This window comes from Bos taurus, chromosome 19, assembly GCF_002263795.3.
Source record: "Bos taurus isolate L1 Dominette 01449 registration number 42190680 breed Hereford chromosome 19, ARS-UCD2.0, whole genome shotgun sequence".
In the NCBI taxonomy this organism is placed as follows: Eukaryota; Metazoa; Chordata; class Mammalia; order Artiodactyla; family Bovidae; genus Bos; species Bos taurus.
This window is the reverse complement of record NC_037346.1, coordinates 61662558-61679571: the sequence shown is the minus strand read 5'-3', so window position 1 is coordinate 61679571 and position 17014 is coordinate 61662558. Positions and strand designations below refer to the sequence as shown.

Genomic DNA, 17014 nt, shown 5'->3' with positions numbered 1-17014 from the left:
CTACCTCCCACCCCACCCCCTTATATTCCCCCCTCAACTGATAACCCCAGTCTGTTCTGTACATCTGTGAGTCATATAATGCCATAATGCTAAATCACTGCAGATGGTGATTGCAGCCATGAAATTAAAAGACACTTACTCCTTGGAAGGAAAGTTATGACCAACCTAGATAGCATATTCAAAAGCAGAGACATTACTTTGCCAACAAAGGTCCGTCTAGTCAAGGCTATGGTTTTTCCTGTGGTCATGTATGGATGTGAGAGTTGGACTGTGAAGAAAGCTGAGCACCGAAGAATTGATGCTTTTGAACTGTGGTGTTGGAGAAGACTCTTGAGAGTCCCCTGGACTCTGCAAGGAGATCCAACCAGTCCATTCTGAAGGAGATCAGCCCTGGGATTTCTTTGGAAGGAATGATGCTAAAGCTGAAACTCCAGTACTTTGGCCACCTCATGCGAAAAGTTGACTCATTGGAAAAGACTCTGATGCTGGGAGGGATTGGGGGCAGGAGGAGAAGGGGACGACAGAGGATGAGATGGCTGGATGGCATCATTGACTCGATGGACGTGAGTCTGAGTGAACTCCGGGAGCTGGTGATGGACAGGGAGGCCTGGCGTGCTGCGATTCATGGGGTTGCGAAGAGTCGGACATGACTGAGTGACTGAACAGAACTGAACTGAAGCTTCTTTTATGCTATAGTCATTAGTTCGTTGTATTTTTTTAGGATTCCACATATAAATGATGCACAGTATCTCTATTTCGGTCTGGCTTATCTCACTTAGTCTGACTTATTTCATGACACCTTCCAGGTCCCCCCCATGCTGCTGCAAATGGCAAGACCTCGTTCCTTTTAAAGGCTAATATTCCACTGTATAAACCACATCTTCTCTATCCATTCATCCGTGGATGGACACCTAGGTTGTTACCATGTCCTGGCCGTTGTCAGCAGACCTTGCCGACTTTGGGCGGCCCATCACAATGAGCTGGATGCTATGGCAAGCCTAGAGGGACATTCCTGGAGCTGGGACTCTGGTCTCAGTGAGCAGCCTGTATCTCTACCCCAGCAACAACTTCCAGACCTGTCGCCGAAGGTGACAGTAGATGGGACACCCTGGAGAAGATGGCAGCATGATCTCTGGTTCAAGGGATCCCCGGAGTTGAGGCAGGAACTAGCAGGTAGCTTCCAGCTGGGCCAAGCTTCCCAGATTCTGGTCCTGGGCCCAGAGCTAAGCACCGAAGTGACCACCAAACATCACTCGCTCCATGCAAGCAAAACTGGAAAGAGTTGCAAAGCGTAGCCTCTCAGGGAGAGTCTCAGTTACACAAAGACAGTCGAGGCTCTGAGAAGTCCTGCGGTCAGGCCTCCTGTGCAGGAGGCACTTCCTAAACCTTTCCGTTCCGAGCACAGGAGGGCATGCCGTGGATTCTGCGTGGGTACGATGGACTTTGAGAAACACCAAACATTGACACTGAGCCCTCACTCTCACTCCAGTGTGACCGTTTACAGAGCGGAGGGCCCACGGCTGAGAACGACATGTTCCCATAGGATCCCGCCTCCGTGGTGTAGACCCGAGGTTCTCGACTAGGGGCAACCGCACCCCTCGTGGGTGGCACCACTGAGAGACATCTTGGCATCACGGCTGGTGGGGGCAGTGCTGACGGACGCTACCAAACATCCTGCAATGCATTCTCCTATTTTATTTAATTTTCTGTTGAGCCCAGCAAGACAGAAAATCATCTTCCCCAAATGTCAGCAGTGCTGAGGCTGAGAAGCCCTGGCCCGGAGCCACAGAATCATGAGCAAATGAAGCACTTAATCCTCTGATAACGACCTGAAAATTGCTGTGATGGGTTCTGGACTCTGAGAAACTCAAGATTTTCCATACACAGCCTAAAACCCTCCTCAGGCTCTGCTACCCTCCCCCTGCACACTCTGCCCAGCAAAAATTTAAATATTATTTAATTGTTTAAAAAAAGACAAGTGTGAGTCAGCAGCTGTTTAGCTGTCCCGCTTGTACCAACCCAGCAAGCATATGGATAAAATAGCAACACACGTGGTACTTGCAAAAGAGGCAATGTTGAATTTTGGCTTTTTTCATCCTCTGACTGTGAGACCTGAAATAAACAAATAAATGTTTCTCTCTCTCTCACACACACACAGTAAACCAATGACACTGACATTGGATGGCTATTTCACCATTTCCCAAGGGCAGAAAACAGAACTTTAAGTCTAAAGGCAGTGCTCAGAGTGAACTAAGGAAAAAGAAGTGCCTTAAAGACCCAAACACTGGATCCTTCAGTAAACAAACGGTGACCCAAATATACTTGTTTTCAACAGTGTTTGAACTTGGCCTTACCGCCTGTCACCCAGGCCTTGGCTGCCCCAGTAGAGAGGGATCTGAATTAGGGGTTCTGGAGGGGGGTCGCATAATTCCATGGTTGGCAGGCAGATTTCCCTGCGGCTTCCCTGCAGGTTAAATTCTCCCCAGCCCTTGGCCTGTGCACTGTGCTGATTTGCATGTATTATTTTTCCATCTGATTTCCCCACGGAGAGGATAATTGGTCTCCTTTCCTCCTCAGCCCAAGAAGTGACCTGTGGGGGAGGGTGGCCTGCTGAGAAGCGGATATGGTTTCTGTTCGGGTGGAATTTCACCCACCCCTGTTCTAAGAAGGTGGCGGACTCTGTTTCCTTGTCTTCTTGTTGCTGTTCAGTCAGTCCCAAGTTGTATCTCATTTTTTGTGACCTTAGCCAGCCAGGCTCCTCTGTCCATGGGATTCTCCAGGCAGGAATACTGGAGTGGGTTGCTGTACCTTCCTCCAGGGGATCTTCCCAACCTAGGAACTGAACCCTAGTCCCTTATGTCTCCTGCGTTGGCAGGCGGGTTCTTTACCACTAGCGCCACCTGGGAAGCCCCAGCTTTTAAAGGCTCTGGCCAGGAAGTGACGTTGCGAAGTTCCGCCCACAGGCTGGGCTGGAAGTTGGCCCACGGGCCTCCTGGCTCCCAGCCGCGAGGAGGCTGGGACCCACTCGGGGGCACGTGGATTCTGGGGCTTCCGCCCCCAGCCTCGGGCGCTTGTTTAGCATCGGAGGCATCACTTTATTTAACGCTCTTATACCTGCGTTTCTGAAGAGCTTATTACAAATGGCTCACTTTATTTAACGCTCTTACACCTGCGTTTCTGAAGAGCTTATTACAAATGGCTTTTGGGGTTCCCCCCTGCATTGTCTTAGTCTAACTCCCCGAAGTCCTGGGACCAAACTACATTTCTCCAAACTACACGGGAGGAGATGAAGGTCCGCATAGGTGAGCGGACGACAGAGTCAGTGGAAAGGGGGAGCCTGACACCACGGTTCTGAGCCGAGACCACTCTGCTCTCCCACGGAGGCCGCACAGACCGTGAGGCTTTGCAAGGAATATCGAGGCTATTAGGGCTTCCCAGCTGGTGCGGTGGTAAAGAACCCGCCTGCCAATGCAGGATAGACGAGAGTTCTGGGATTGATCCCTGGGTCGGGAAGATCCCCTGGAGGAGGAAATGGCAGCCCGCTCCAGTATTCTGGGAAACGCCGGGGACAGAGGAGCCTGGCGGGCTACAGTCCACAGGGTCGCAAAGAGCTGGACAGGACTGGGCACACACACACACACACACACACACACACACACACTCACACTGAGAATGCTGATAGAAACTTCTTAAGCATCAGGATGGTGGTGGAAACACTGAATCCGCTGGTCTGTTTTCTGTTGAGAAAGTAATAACTGTACCAAGATTTCACTGAGATTTTGCTAACTGGGCTGATTTCCCAACACAAACCCCTTCTTTCCTGATTGAAATACAATCACTTCCTCCTTGGAAGCGGTGTCGCAATAGACCCTGTGTTTCCACTCAGGCTTCACTGGCCCGGCCCATCCTGACCTCCCGGAGTCATGGCTCAGGCTTGGTTCACGGTGAGAGGTCAGAGCTCGAGCCGGAGGGGACGGAGGGCGGGGGACCAGCGCGGGGAGGGGCGCTCAGAGGCCAGCCCTGGCGGAGAACCACGAGGGCCGCGGTCACGAGAACAGAAATCAGGAGGAAGAGGAGCAGCGACCCCGACTGGGCCAAGAGGCCTGAATGAAGGAAGGCGATCGCTCACCCTCACCTCGCTCCTGGATCGCGTCCAGTGCTGCCTGAAGCACTGTGCAGGTTTTATTCATGGTTCTTGCTCAGTTGCTCAGTCGCGTCCGACTCTTTGCGACCCCATAGGCTGCACGCAGCACGCCCGGCCTCCCTGTTCCTTCACTGTCTCCCGGAGTTTGCTCAAACTCATGTGCACTGAGTGGGTGATGCCATCCAACCATCGCATCCTCTGTGTTCCCCTTCTCCTCCTGCCCTCAGTCTTTCCCAGCATCGGGGTCTTTCCCAGTGAGCCGGCTCTTCACATCAGGTGGCCCAAGGATTGGAGCTTCAGCTTCAGCATCAGTCCTTTTGTCAAGCACTGTCTGAAGCAATTTGCAACTTTTACTCGTGGACTCCTCCCAGAAACTGCTTATAAGGTCAGTGTGACTGTTACTCCATCCACCCTAAAGAAATGGGGCCCGGATGAAGGCAGCACAGGTGAACTCTCCAAGGTCGCCCGGCTAAGAAGCGGCAGATGTGTGATGAGACTCCAGCCTGGAGTCAGAACGTGGGGGAGAGATTCCAGTAACGCTTTCACCCTCGGTTATAAAAACAAAGAAATTACAGTATAACCATACAAAGCAGGTCTGTGGAGTATAAGGGCGGACGAATTCGGCTCTTTCCAAAGCTTTTGCTGCTTACTGACAACCTCCTCTCTGGCAGGACCGCACAGGCTCTCTGCATCCAGAGCAGAGAGCTGGACGCGGTGCTGGCCGTCCTGCCTCTGGGACGCTGACTGCTGCCCACCAGTGCGCTCCGGTGGCATCTCAGCTTTGTCTCCAGGACCCAGCCTGAGACGCAAGGCAAAGTTGCCATCACTGCTGCACCACGGCCTTTGACGTCCGTGTTCCGGTGAGACCCAGCTTGTCTGAGCGGCCATCCTCGTGTGAAGGTGGGGGTACCAGTGCCTCTCGTAGCGGGCGGTTCTGAGGGTTCAAGGTGATGGTCCGTGGGGTGGGGCCAGCCCTGCACCCATGCAGAATGGCTGTCACCCATTTTCAATGCCACCAGCTCAAGGTCAGAGGGAAAGGTCCCCAGTGAGGCAAGAGCAGCCTACTGAACTGGCTTGATAAGTGCTTTGTGAAAAAAAGAGAAGAGGAAAAGGAGGATTTCTGCCAAGTCAGTGAGAAACATCAGCTAATGGCTTTCCCCAGGTGTGTGTGTGCGTATGTGTGTGTGCACTTGTGCGAGCACATGTGTGCCTGTGTGTACATGTGTGTGTGTGTGTGTGCACGTGTGTGTGTGTGGGGGGGCGCATATAATTTCTGGAGTTGTTCTTTCAGTCGCTCAGTCGTGCTGACTCTGTGACCCCATGGACTGTAGCCCACCAGGCTCCTCTGTCCACAGGATTCTCCAGGCAAGAATACTAGAGTGGGTTGCCATTTCCTTCTCCAGGCGATCTTCCTGACCCAGGGATTGAACCTGGGTCTCCTGCATTGGCACGCGGGTTCTTCACCACTGAGCACTGGGGAAGCCCTGTAATTTCTGAGGTAGGTAGACTAATTGCAGATGCCCCGTCTGTGTTTTCCCCCTCGGTAAGCTCTAGATATCACAGTGCCTATGGAGAGATGAACATGCATATTTTCTCTCTGGAAGCAGCAGCAGAGGCTGAGGCAGGCCAGGGCTGGGCTGGAAGCTCCGGGGTTTTTTCCTGGCATCTGGAGAATGCAGATCCTGCTTCTCGTGTCTCGTGCACCCAAGCAGGCATTAAACATTAATGAATATGGTGGGCTGTTGATGGAAATCAAATCACCCACACGGAACACAGAGCAATAACCAACTGGTGGTGCTTTACCTGCTGCTGACTCAGGGCGGTGGGAGCCAGGCCCTCTGCCCTGTGCCTTACCCTGGAGACCTCACTCTGCCCTCTACCCACTGGGTCAGGTCTGCGGCCCACTTTACGGAGCAGGAAACCGAGAAAATGAGCCTCAGGTCTCCCAGTGTTTATGTAGCAGAGTCAGGATTTAAACCCAGAGCTGCCCAACCACAAAGCCTCTGGAGTTCTCATGTATTCACTCATTTCTTGTTGTTCAGTTGCCAAGTCGTGACGGACTCTTTGTGACCCCATGGACTGCAGCACGCCAGGCTCCCCTGTCCCTCACCATCCTCCAGAGTTTGCCCAAGTTCATGCCCACTGAGTCGGTGAAGCCATCCAACCATCTCATTGTCTGTCATCCCCTTCTCCTCCCGCCTTCAATCTTTCCCAGCATCAAAGTCTTTTCCAGTGAGTCATCTCTTCAAATCAGGTGGCCAAAGTATTGGAGCTTCAGCTTCAGCATCAGTCCTTCCAATGAATATTCAGGGTTGATTTCCTTTAGGATTGACTGCTTGGCTCTCCTTGCAGTCCAAGGGACTCTCAAGAGTCCTCTCCAGGACCACAGTTTGAAAGCATCAGTTCTTCAGTGCTCTGCCTTCTTCACTCATTTGGAAACACTTATCAAGCACCTGCTGTACACAAGCAGCATTTTAGACTCTGGGGTCATATGGCCAAGAAGCAAGCAAACATCCAGCCTTCTGCCTGTTTCCCGTGGCAGCCCTAACAAGCAACTCAGACTTGGGGGCTTTACGGACATGTGTTCTCAGAGTTCTGGAGCCACGAGTTTGAGACTGTGGTGTCAGCAGGGCTGCATTCCTTCCGGGAGGACCCACTCTTTGCTTCTTCTGGCTCCGGTGGCTGCTGACGTTCCTTGGCTTGTGGTCACGTCCCTCCAGCCTCTGCCTTCTTGGTCCCAACATCTCCTTTCCTGTCTGTGTCTAAGCTCGCTCTGTTTTTCTCTTGCCAAGGACACGTGCCGTGGGATTCAGGGCCACCCACGTACTCCAGCCGGGTCTCCTCCTGTCAAGACGATTAAGTACCTCAGCAAAGATATTTTTTCCAAAGAAGATAATGGTGTTCTGGGGATCGGGGTTTGGCTACATCCACTCAGTTCAACACGTCCTTGAAAAGCTGACAGTCCAGTGAGGGTGTACCCGAAGCATGCCAGTAAATGAGAGGCCAGTACGGCGTGACAAAAGCCGTGATGAAAGTCACGCAGGAGTTGGTCAAAGAGGCCGGGCCTCTCTTTGGGTTGGAGGGACAGGACAGATTCTCCGAGTGGGCCACTTTGCAGGCTGTCCTGAAGGACAGGAGTTAGCTGACCACCTCCAGTGGTGCCCAGGGTTCTCGCCTTGTTCACCTGCTTGCTTATTTACACTTTAAAGAGTAAATAACATTACGGGGTGTGTTAGGCACAGCAACTGCCCCCCACCCCCGCCCAGAGAGTGAGAACGAAGCATTGTCACAGATGCAGATAAAGTGATTTTAAGCATCACAAATCACAAGTGGCCTAAACAGCACTAGCTCAGTTCCTGCCAAAAAGAAGGGCTGCAGATCCACTGCTATAAATCCAAGCCCATCATTTTTGGCTGACCTCCTTTGACCTTTTGACGGATTTACAGCCCATGGCAGAACAGAACGCCACCTCATCCAGTTACCTGGGGTGCACATTTCCGAGTTTAACCTGGAGGGGCCCCTGGTAAGTTACACTGCTCAAATTAAGCATCCAATGGTCGCTTTCTTGATAGCTTTTTAATACCTAAGGTGAGCACTGGCGTATCGTCTATTCTGGTGTTTTTCCAGCCAGACGTGTTGTGGTCACATTCCGCAGCACGTGGGCTTCACGTATGGACCTCCCGTTGGCTTGCCTGTCACAGCAGATCCAGGCGAACCGGCCGAGGAGGCTGCGGGCTGTCCCAGTAGTCTGGCCCCTGTCTGGGCTCTGTGGCTTGAGGCCGGTGGCTTGAGTTCCCTTGCCCGTCCTGTTTGAGACCTTCATAAAGAGCCTTTGTTCCCACATCCAAGTTCAGTTAATTAGCAGATCTATTTCCCTGTCCCAAATGACGACCCTGACGACCACACTCCAGGCACCCCCCGGAGTCTCATCCTAAATGCACTGCTGCTCAACGCCTATCAGAAGCTCTGGCAGAGAGAGCAAGATCTGCTGTGTAAATGGTAAAGTGCTCTTTTGTGTAAACAGGAAAACAATCCTTTTAAAAATTGAAAGTAAAATGGCAGCTGCATGGCCTTCCTAGGCATCATGAGATGTGCGTGACTACAGCGGGCTTCGCGGGGCTTCCCCTGAACACATGTCCATGACCTAACCTTCAGGTGGCGCTAGTGATAAAGAATCTGCCTGCCAATGCAGGACCCACAGGAGACACGGGTTTGAGCCCTGGGTCAGGAAGATCCCCTGGAGAAGGAAATGGCAACCCCCTCCAGTGTTCTTGCCTGGAGAATCCCAAGGACAGAGGAGCCTGTGGGCTACAGTCCATGGGGTTTCAGAGTCGGACATGACTGAATGCTCATACCTATCCTATCCCTAACCTCTGAAACCTGTGACCATGACCTTACTTGGAAAATAAGGGCTGGGAGCAGCTGGCCTCTCCCCAGCCGATTTTTTTGGATCTGCTATAACAGAGGTAAGTAACGTTCTTGAGGTGAGACTGTCTTGGATTATCCAGGTGAGTCCTGAGTCCACGACCTGGGTCCTTATAGGAGACAGACACAGATGGAATGGAGAGTCCCTTGGACAGCAAGGAGGTCAGACCAGTCAACCCCAAAGGAAATCAACCCTGAATATTCATTGGAAGGACTGATGCTGAAGCTGAAGCTCCAATACTTTGGCCACCTGATTTGAAGAGATGACTCACTGGAAAAGACTTTGATGCTGGGAAAGATTGAAGGCGGGAGGAGAAGGGGACGACAGAGGATGAGATGGTTGGATGGCATCACTGACTCAGGGGACATGAGTTTGACCAAACTCTGGGAGATGGTGGAGGACAGGGAAGCCTGGTGTGCTGCAGTCCACGGGGTCACTGGGGGAATATGACTGGGTGACTGGACAACCACAACCTGAGTTCACAACCTGCGTCCTTATAGGACAGAGACAGACACACAGAGGTGAAAGAGGAGGCGAGGCGGTCAGGGACGCAGGGGCTGGAGTGATGCAGGCGGCCACCGAAGCTGGAAGCAGCGCAGAACAGATTCTCCCATAGACCCTCCGCGGAGCCTGCTACCTTGCCCACACCTTGGTTTCAGAACACAGACTCCAGAACTGTGAAAGAGTAAGTTTACATTATTCCAAGCAACCAACAGTGGCTTAAACAGGGGCAATTTGCTACGGCAGCCCTGGGAGACGAATACAGTGACTGAACTCCCTTTTCAGACCTTGCTCAGGAAATGCTAAGAGATCCAATGGCTCAGTGTGCATAACACAGCTTGGTGTGCGTTTTCTCATATTCTGTCAAAATTACCTTGAAGCACAGGTTTTCAAAATGCAAACGGAAGCAATCATTTTCAGAACCTGTGAAGCACCTCCAGAAACCCTGGAAGTTCATGAAGCACACTTGGAAAGTGCTTGTCCAGTGTTTTCACTCAGACAGAAGAAATCCTGGTTGAGGGGGGAGAGAGCTTGGAAAACAGGGCTGCTGGAGCTTCAAGAAGAACCACAGACTCACCCTCTTCATGTTAAAAAGGAGGCAAGTGCTTCCCTGGGGACTGACACAAGGCATCCTGGGTCCCAGTGGAGTTTTGAGAGAAAGACACATGAGCTCACATCCACTCCTCCTTTGGACTCCTATAAAGAGAGCACGGTTGATTTAAAGGAAAGCCCAAATTAATAAAGATTCCTATCCTCTTGCAGGAATTCTAATGGTTGGTGTAAAAGATTTGCACAATAGGAACTTGTTAACAAATGAATTTGCTTTAAAAATGTCTTATTGGGCTTCCCGAAAGGCTCAGTGGTAAAGAATCTGCCTGCCAACGCAGGAGACATGGGCTCTATCCCTGATATCCGGGAAGAGCCCACGTGCTGCGGAACAGCTGAGCTGCTGTCCCACAGCTAAGCCTGTGCTATGGAGCCCGCGAGCCGCAACTAAGGAAGCCCTCGCACCCCAGAGCCCGTGCTCCGCGGCAACAACAGAAGCCTCCGCAACAAAAGCCACGGCAATGAGAAGCCTGCACACTGCAACTAGGGAGTAGCTCCCGTTCGCCACAGCTAGAGAAAAGCCAGAGCAGCAACAAACAGCCAAAAATAAAAATTTAAAAGGTCTTATTAAAACTCGAGAACGGTGGCTATCAGAGTCAGAAACTGCAGCAGGCACAAGTTGAGAAAATGTCTAGCTCACGCCCGTCACAGAAGTTCTTCCAGGTCACTTGAGGTCTGGGCAGCCAGCCTGGTTTGGGGGAACTGTTCTTCCCACCCTGAGCCACGTGGCTCGAATAGAGAGCATCAATAGAAAGTTTCCAATGACTCCACCTCCCCAGAGCCAGTGATTGGTTGAAGCGCCTGCACTCCTCGGAACTGGACCAATCATAACCCTCTACAGCCTGGCTGTCCCAGGTCTGGCCAATCAGCGACTTTGCCCAGGATCTTTCTTTTTGGAAATCTGAGAAGCACTTTTCTCTCTCTCGGGTCCCAGTGCTCTTGGGGCTCCGAACCTGCAGAGGGGATTAAGGCAGGCAGAAGGACTAAGCGACAGAGTAGAGCTAGCTGACCTCACCGAGCTTTGGTTACTTGATTCTCCACATTTCCTTTAACTGCTTGCATTGGTTGGAGTTGGATTTCTGTCGCTTGACATCAAAGTATCCTGAAGAGAGTAGGCAGCACTTTGCAAATATCATGTACTATTTCTTAAGAAAATAAACGTAGCCACAGAATGCAAAGTATGTGTAAAATGTAAGGGAAATATAGACCTCATCAGTTGAACTGGGTAGGATCCGATGATCCCGGTTTAAAAAACAACGCTGCAATGAAATGTTGGGGAATCGGGGCTTGACTTGATGATGGAATTGCAGCTGGTCAGTCTGACTTCCTCCAGAATCTCTAAGTGCCCGGAGAAGCACAGGAGGCAGAAATAAGCAGCTGCTGGTGGTGCAGGATTCCTAACTCAGAGTTAAAACAAAACAAAACAGGAGCTGGGCTGTGAGTGCAGATAAACACACTTTCCCCACAAATTCACTACTCGGCCACTGAAGAAAATGAACCAGAAATAGAAAAATTCCGGTTATCCCGCTGTACAGCACAGGGGACTCAGCTCAGTGTTCTGTGGCAGCCTGGGTGGGAGGGGAGTTTGGGGGAGAAGGGATGCATGTGTATGTGTGGCTGAGTCCCTTTGCTGCCCACCTGAAACTATCACAATATTGTTAATCACCTATACTCCAGTATAAAATAAAAGTCCCACTTAAATGGATGAAACTCGGATGACAATCTGTCCCTCCACACAGACTCCATTGTGGTGAGCATCACGAAAAATGAGCTTACCCACGGCCCATGCGCTTGACCCGGTACAGACAGCTGAAGGCCAGGGTGCCACGTGAGAGCTGAACTCGGCTTCCCAGGGCTGAACAGCTTTCCTTTTTCTTCTGCCAGCAGAACGCTCTTCTCACCCACCCACCTCCCCCGAATTTCCTAAAACCCTGTCTCTTCCCAGGCCGTCTTACTTTCATCGTCCAGCTCTTCCGTTCATCTGCCCTCGTGCCAACAACTCCTTCAGTTTTGCTCTCCTCTCCACATTTTGCTGAATTTTCTTACAGGTTCTTGGCTTCTTAGCAGTCACAGTCCTCCACCATGTTCTATCCCCTGTGGCTGTCCAAATTTATCGGGTTTGTTACCAGAGAGTCCAATAAAACAGGCCTTCTCTGGGTCTTAGCTTCGCCTCTTGTTCCAGACGAAAGATGCTGGCGGGCTCCAGGTCTTGATTTCCAAGGTCGGCCTCCAGGGACCCACACTCCCAGATCCCGGCGTCTCCAGGGCACTCAGACTCAGGGTTGGGGTTGATTTCACATTTCCACTGTAAGACATCCTGCCAAGTGACAAGCCATAAAGAGAACTAGGCCTTTTTTTCCATACTGTGGTTTTCATTAGTCCTGTGTGTGTGCGCCTGCCTATAATAACAGGTACTCATATGCTCTGACTCCTAGAACTTCTGCTCCATCCGGGCTGCAGCTGTTTGGAATGGTGTCCCCGCCTCGGCTTGGAGCCACGCGAAAGCCGACTTCAGCAGAACCCTCAGGTCCTCAGCAGTGTCTGGTTTAACAGATGATCACGGGGAAGACACAGGTCGGCGCCTACAGAGGGGTGAGTGGGGAGTGCTTTTGGCTAAATCAGGGTTTCTCTGTGGTTCCCGCTTTTTTAAATGCATGACTTCTTGGCTGCTCTTTCCTCAGAAAATGCAGGAAGCTGAGGAAATTCTCTCTTTTTGGCAAACGGCACCTTCTCGACTTTCTTCCAGGGCTTTAAAAAAAATTTTATTTTGGAAGTTGATTTTATTTACGTTACTGCAATAGAGAGAGCACCCCTGGTCTAAATGCCAGGATGTCTCAGTAGGAGGGTTTCGCCTGAGACTTTCAAAGGGGGAAGAGGCAGGTTATAGGTGGGATGACTTGTTTTTGGTCAAGATTGTTTTTGTTCAAGGCTTTCATCCCCCACAGGGGCTAAAAGGATGTTGAGTAACAGCCCCCAAGTCCTGAGGTCGTCTGTTCCTAATTATTTGTTCCACAGATATTCACTCTGGCTCTCCCGTAGGGGGAACCACGGAACAGATGTATCCGTGCGACCACGTGCAGGCTGGGGGCTTCTCATGCCAGGAGCGAGGGCCATTCATGCTCATGTGACAGCTGCCGTGAGGCTGCACAGTCACAACAGTTCCCGTGATGCTGTAGGGGAGGATGCGTCCCGTCGGGGAGGGACCGGCGTGGAGGGAGGTGGCCAGAAACGCCTTTCCCAGAGAGGAGAAATGAGGACCTGGAGCTTCCAAGGATGCAGAGGGCTGGAGCTGATGGTGAGACCGCGTGGATCCTAGCCCCTCGGGGTGCCAAGCCCGTCTGAGGTTTGCCAGCTGCCTGACACAGAAGGCAAGTGGCCACCAGCTTCCCATCCCCGGTTTTCTCCAGAAAACGAAGTCAATGGTAGTGCTACGTTTGTTTTCTATGCCGAGGAGCAAATTACCGCCACCCTGGTGGCCTTACGCTACCCACACTGACCCGCTCTCCGAGCTGCAGGTCAGGGTTCCAGCTCAGCGTGACTGAGTGCCCAGCGCAGGCTTCACAAGGCTGAGGTCAAGCTGTCCGCCAGGCTGCGTGCTCCTCCGGAGAGTCTGCAGAAGGCTCTGCTGCCGTGTTGGTTCCTGTTGTTGGACGAATTCCTCTCCTTGTGGTTGTGCAACCGAGGGCCCTGTTTCCCGGCTGGCTGTCAGCGGGGCTCAGCTTAGGTCCTGAAGGTCACTGTCTCTCTTGCCACAGCCCCCCCCACCCCATCTGCAAGTCAGCAGAGGCACTTCCAGCCCTTATTCGACTTCCTCTTTGATTAGCTGGAGAAAACTCTCTGCCTTCAAAGGGCTCATGTCATCAGGTCCAACATTGCCAGCGTTCACTGGGTCACAGAGAAAGCGAGGGGCTTCCAGAGAAAACATCTATTGCTGCTTCACTGATTATGCTAAAACCTTTGTGCGGATCCCGACAAACTGCGGGAAATTCTTCAAGAGATGGGAATACCAGACCACCTTACCTGCCTCCTGACAAACCTGTATGCAGGTCAAGAAGCAACAGTTAGAACCGGACGTGGAACGACGGGATGGTTCCAAATCAGGAAAGGAGTACGTCAAGGCTGTGTGTTGTCACCCTGCTTATTTAACTTATATGCAGAGTACATCATGCGAAACACCAGGCTGGATGAAGCACAAGCTGGAATCAAGATTGCTGGGAGAAATATCAATAACCTCAGATATGCAGATGACACAACACTTATGGCAGAAGGTGAAGAGGAACTAAATAGCCTCTTGATGAGGGTAAAATAAGAGAGTGAAAAAGCTGACTTAAAACTCAAGATTCAAAAAACTTGAGTTTTTTGGTCATGGCATCCAGTCCCATCACTTCATGGCAAATAGATGGGAGAAAAGTGGGAACAGTGACAGATTTTATTTTCTTGGGCTCCAAAATCACTGTGGATGGTGACTGTAGCCACGAAATTAAAATAAGCTTACTCCTTGGAAGGAAAGTTATGACCAACCTAGACAGTGTATTAAAAAGCAAAGACACCACTTTGCTCACAAAGGTCCATCTAGTCAAGGCTGTGGTTTTTCCAGTGGTCATGTACGGACGTGAGAGTTGGACCATAAAGAAGGCTGAGCACCAAAAAATTGATGCTTTCTAATTGTGGTGCTGGAGAAGACTCTTGAGAGTCCCTTGGACTGCAAGGAGATCCAACTAGTCCATCCTAAAGGAAATCAGTCCTGGGTGTTCATTGGAAGGACTGATGTTGAAGCTGAAACTCCAATACTTTGGCCACCTGATGGGAAGAGCCGCCTCATTGGAAAAGACCCTGATTCTGGGAAAGATTGAGGGCAGGAGGAGAAGGGATGAGATGGTTGGATGGCATCACCGACTCAGTGGACCTGAATTTGAGCAAACTCTGGAAATGGTGAAGGACAGAGGAGCCTGGCATGCAGCAGTCCATTGGGTCTTGAAGAGATAGATACGATGTAGCGACTGAACAATAAGGACAACAAATATCTGGGTAATCTCCCTATCCCAAGGTCACCCTCTCTGGTAGAGAGGTTTAGTTACATCTGTAAACTCCCACCAGGGCCGGGCCTCTAGGGACGTGTCTAGGAATCAGACACCTTCTTCCTGAGAAATTGTGAGGCCTGAGTTAGCAGGTGTATGTCAAGTACACGGCAGCTACCACACCTGTCTCGGGCAGGATTTGCATGCAGAGAACTGGCCAGCCCTTCTCGCAGATGGACAAGGACTTGGCTGGGGGTGAAGGAGGCGGGGTGGCAGCTGTTAGGACCAGCGGAGCAGTCGATGAGCACCTTCCGGCTCTCGGCCAAAGGGCTTCTTTCTGATGACACTGGAGACAGGAGGTGCGGGTCTCCCTTGCGTGGTACCCTCCCCAGTTTGGCTCTTTGCCGTGCTGACCACAGCGAGGACTGGGCTTTGGGATGAGGCACTAGGAAGCTGGCCCAGTCCTCTACGAAACCATCTGCTTGGAGCTCTTGGCTCTGACAAGAGGGGAGGTTTCCTCCAGCTGAAAGTCCAGGGACTCAGAAACCACTGAAGTCATAGCTTTCCCCAACTAGCCCAGCAAGGCTCTAATTGGGAGAGAAGAGAAATGGACGTCCGGACTCCCACCCCCTCTGCTGACCACATGCGGGTGGGTGGTGGCTGAGGGCCCTTTTCAGACCGGTTCTCAGCCTGGCATCACTGGCGGAAGAACCAGCAGGGGGTGCTGGCCTTGCTGACTCTGGGCGAAAGACAGACAGCAGTCTCTGAGCTGGGCCCTGGGCTTCTATCCAAGGCTCTGTAGGGGAGCCGCCCGTTCCCAATAACCCTGCTCTCCAAGTGATCTGGGCGAGCGTGAGATCAGTAGGAAAGAGGCAAAAAGGAAGAGGCGAGAAGAGGCTTTATTTTTCCTTCTCCAGATGCACGGTGGGAAGCAGCTTTCCCTCCGCCGATTCCTAGGCCAGACCGTTCTCGTGCCTGGTTGAACTCTTTCTCGTCTTGTCTGGCTCTCTCCCTGCCCTCCTATCACTGCTTTGGCTTCTGGAGTTTGTCAGAGCTTCTCCCAGAAAAACTGGAGCCAGTTTACTCCCCATGAACGCCTGTCACTTTTGCAGAGCTGCAGCGTCTCTTTGCTGTGACTTTCAAAGAGAGTCTTGGGCCAGACTTTCTTCAGTGAGAGCAAGTATGCAGGAGGAGGGAGATGGGGCATCTGATGGGGGGAAGAGCACAGATGGACACAGTTGGTAATTACAGGAAAACAGAACCTTCTTGATCCTGGAGGAGGGGGTCCAGAGAGAAAAGCAGAGAGAAGAGAATGTGTGTCTGTGTCGCAGCTGCAGGAGTTTTTACACCACGGAGGCATGACCCCGTTTGACCTTGACTGTAAGAACCAGGGGGTTACAGAGGAACCGACCAAAGATATGTGGGCGCAAGGCCAAGCTGAGCTGACCGGCTTTGACAAGTCAAAGGACAGATGTGGTCTGGTTCTCGCAGCTTCTGGGAGGGGGCGAAACCCAGAGCTCAGCCTCTAAGCTGTGAGGGTAGTGGCACCGTGAACCTGGGCTCCAGGTATGCACTGCCCTTCATCACTGCTTTGACAGGAAAAGGCGGAGAAGGCGATGGCACCGCACTCCAGCACTCTTGCCTGGAAAATCCCATGGATGGAGGAGCCTGGTGGGCTGCAGTCCATGGGGTCGCTAAGAGTTGGACACGACTGAGCGACTTCACTTTCACTTTTCACTTTTATGCATTGGAGAAGGAAATGGCGACCCACTCCAGTGTTCTTGCCTGGAGAATCCCAGGGACCAGGGAGCCTGGTGGGCTGCCGTCTACGGGGTTGCAGAGTTGAACACGACTAAAGCGACTTAGCAGCAGCAGCAGCAGCTTGTTGGTTTAAGGTCTGAAATACTGACGACCCCATTTCCCTGGCTCCCCGTGCCCCCTGACTCCCTGTGGCCCCCTGGCTCCCCGTGACACCCCTGGCTCCTGGTGCTCCCTGGCTCCCCATGCCCCCCGACTCCCTGTGGCCCCCCTGGCTCCCCGTAACCGCCCCTGACTCCCTGTGGCCCCCCCGGCTCCCCGCGACACCCCTGGCTCCCCGTGCCCCCCTGACTCCCTGTGGGCCCCCTGGCTCCCTGTGACCCCCCTGGCTCCTGGTGCTCCCTGGCTTCCCATGCCTCCCTGACTCCCTGTGCCCCCTGACTCCCCGTGGCCCCCCTGACTCCCCGTGGCCCCCTGGCTCCCCATGGCCGCCCCTGACTCCCCATGGCCCCCCTGGCTCCCCGTGCTCCCTGTGTCCTCACGCCTGTCGAGGGCTGGTCC

At 52.3% G+C, this 17014-nt stretch overlaps 1 protein-coding gene across 2 annotated transcripts in view; it reads right to left on the bottom strand.

The window, feature by feature from the left end:
- Positions 1-17014, bottom strand: part of FAM20A (FAM20A golgi associated secretory pathway pseudokinase) — a 40372-nt gene that overhangs the window by 19074 nt on the left and 4284 nt on the right. The window contains exon 1 of one of the 2 annotated variants that reach the window (XM_024981116.2): positions 9649-15822. The exons of the other annotated variant lie outside the window; for it this stretch is intronic. The gene's annotated coding sequence lies outside the window, so the exon portion shown is untranslated. Of the gene's footprint in view, positions 1-9648; positions 15823-17014 lie in introns of those variants that run through there. 2 annotated transcript variants of the gene reach the window in all.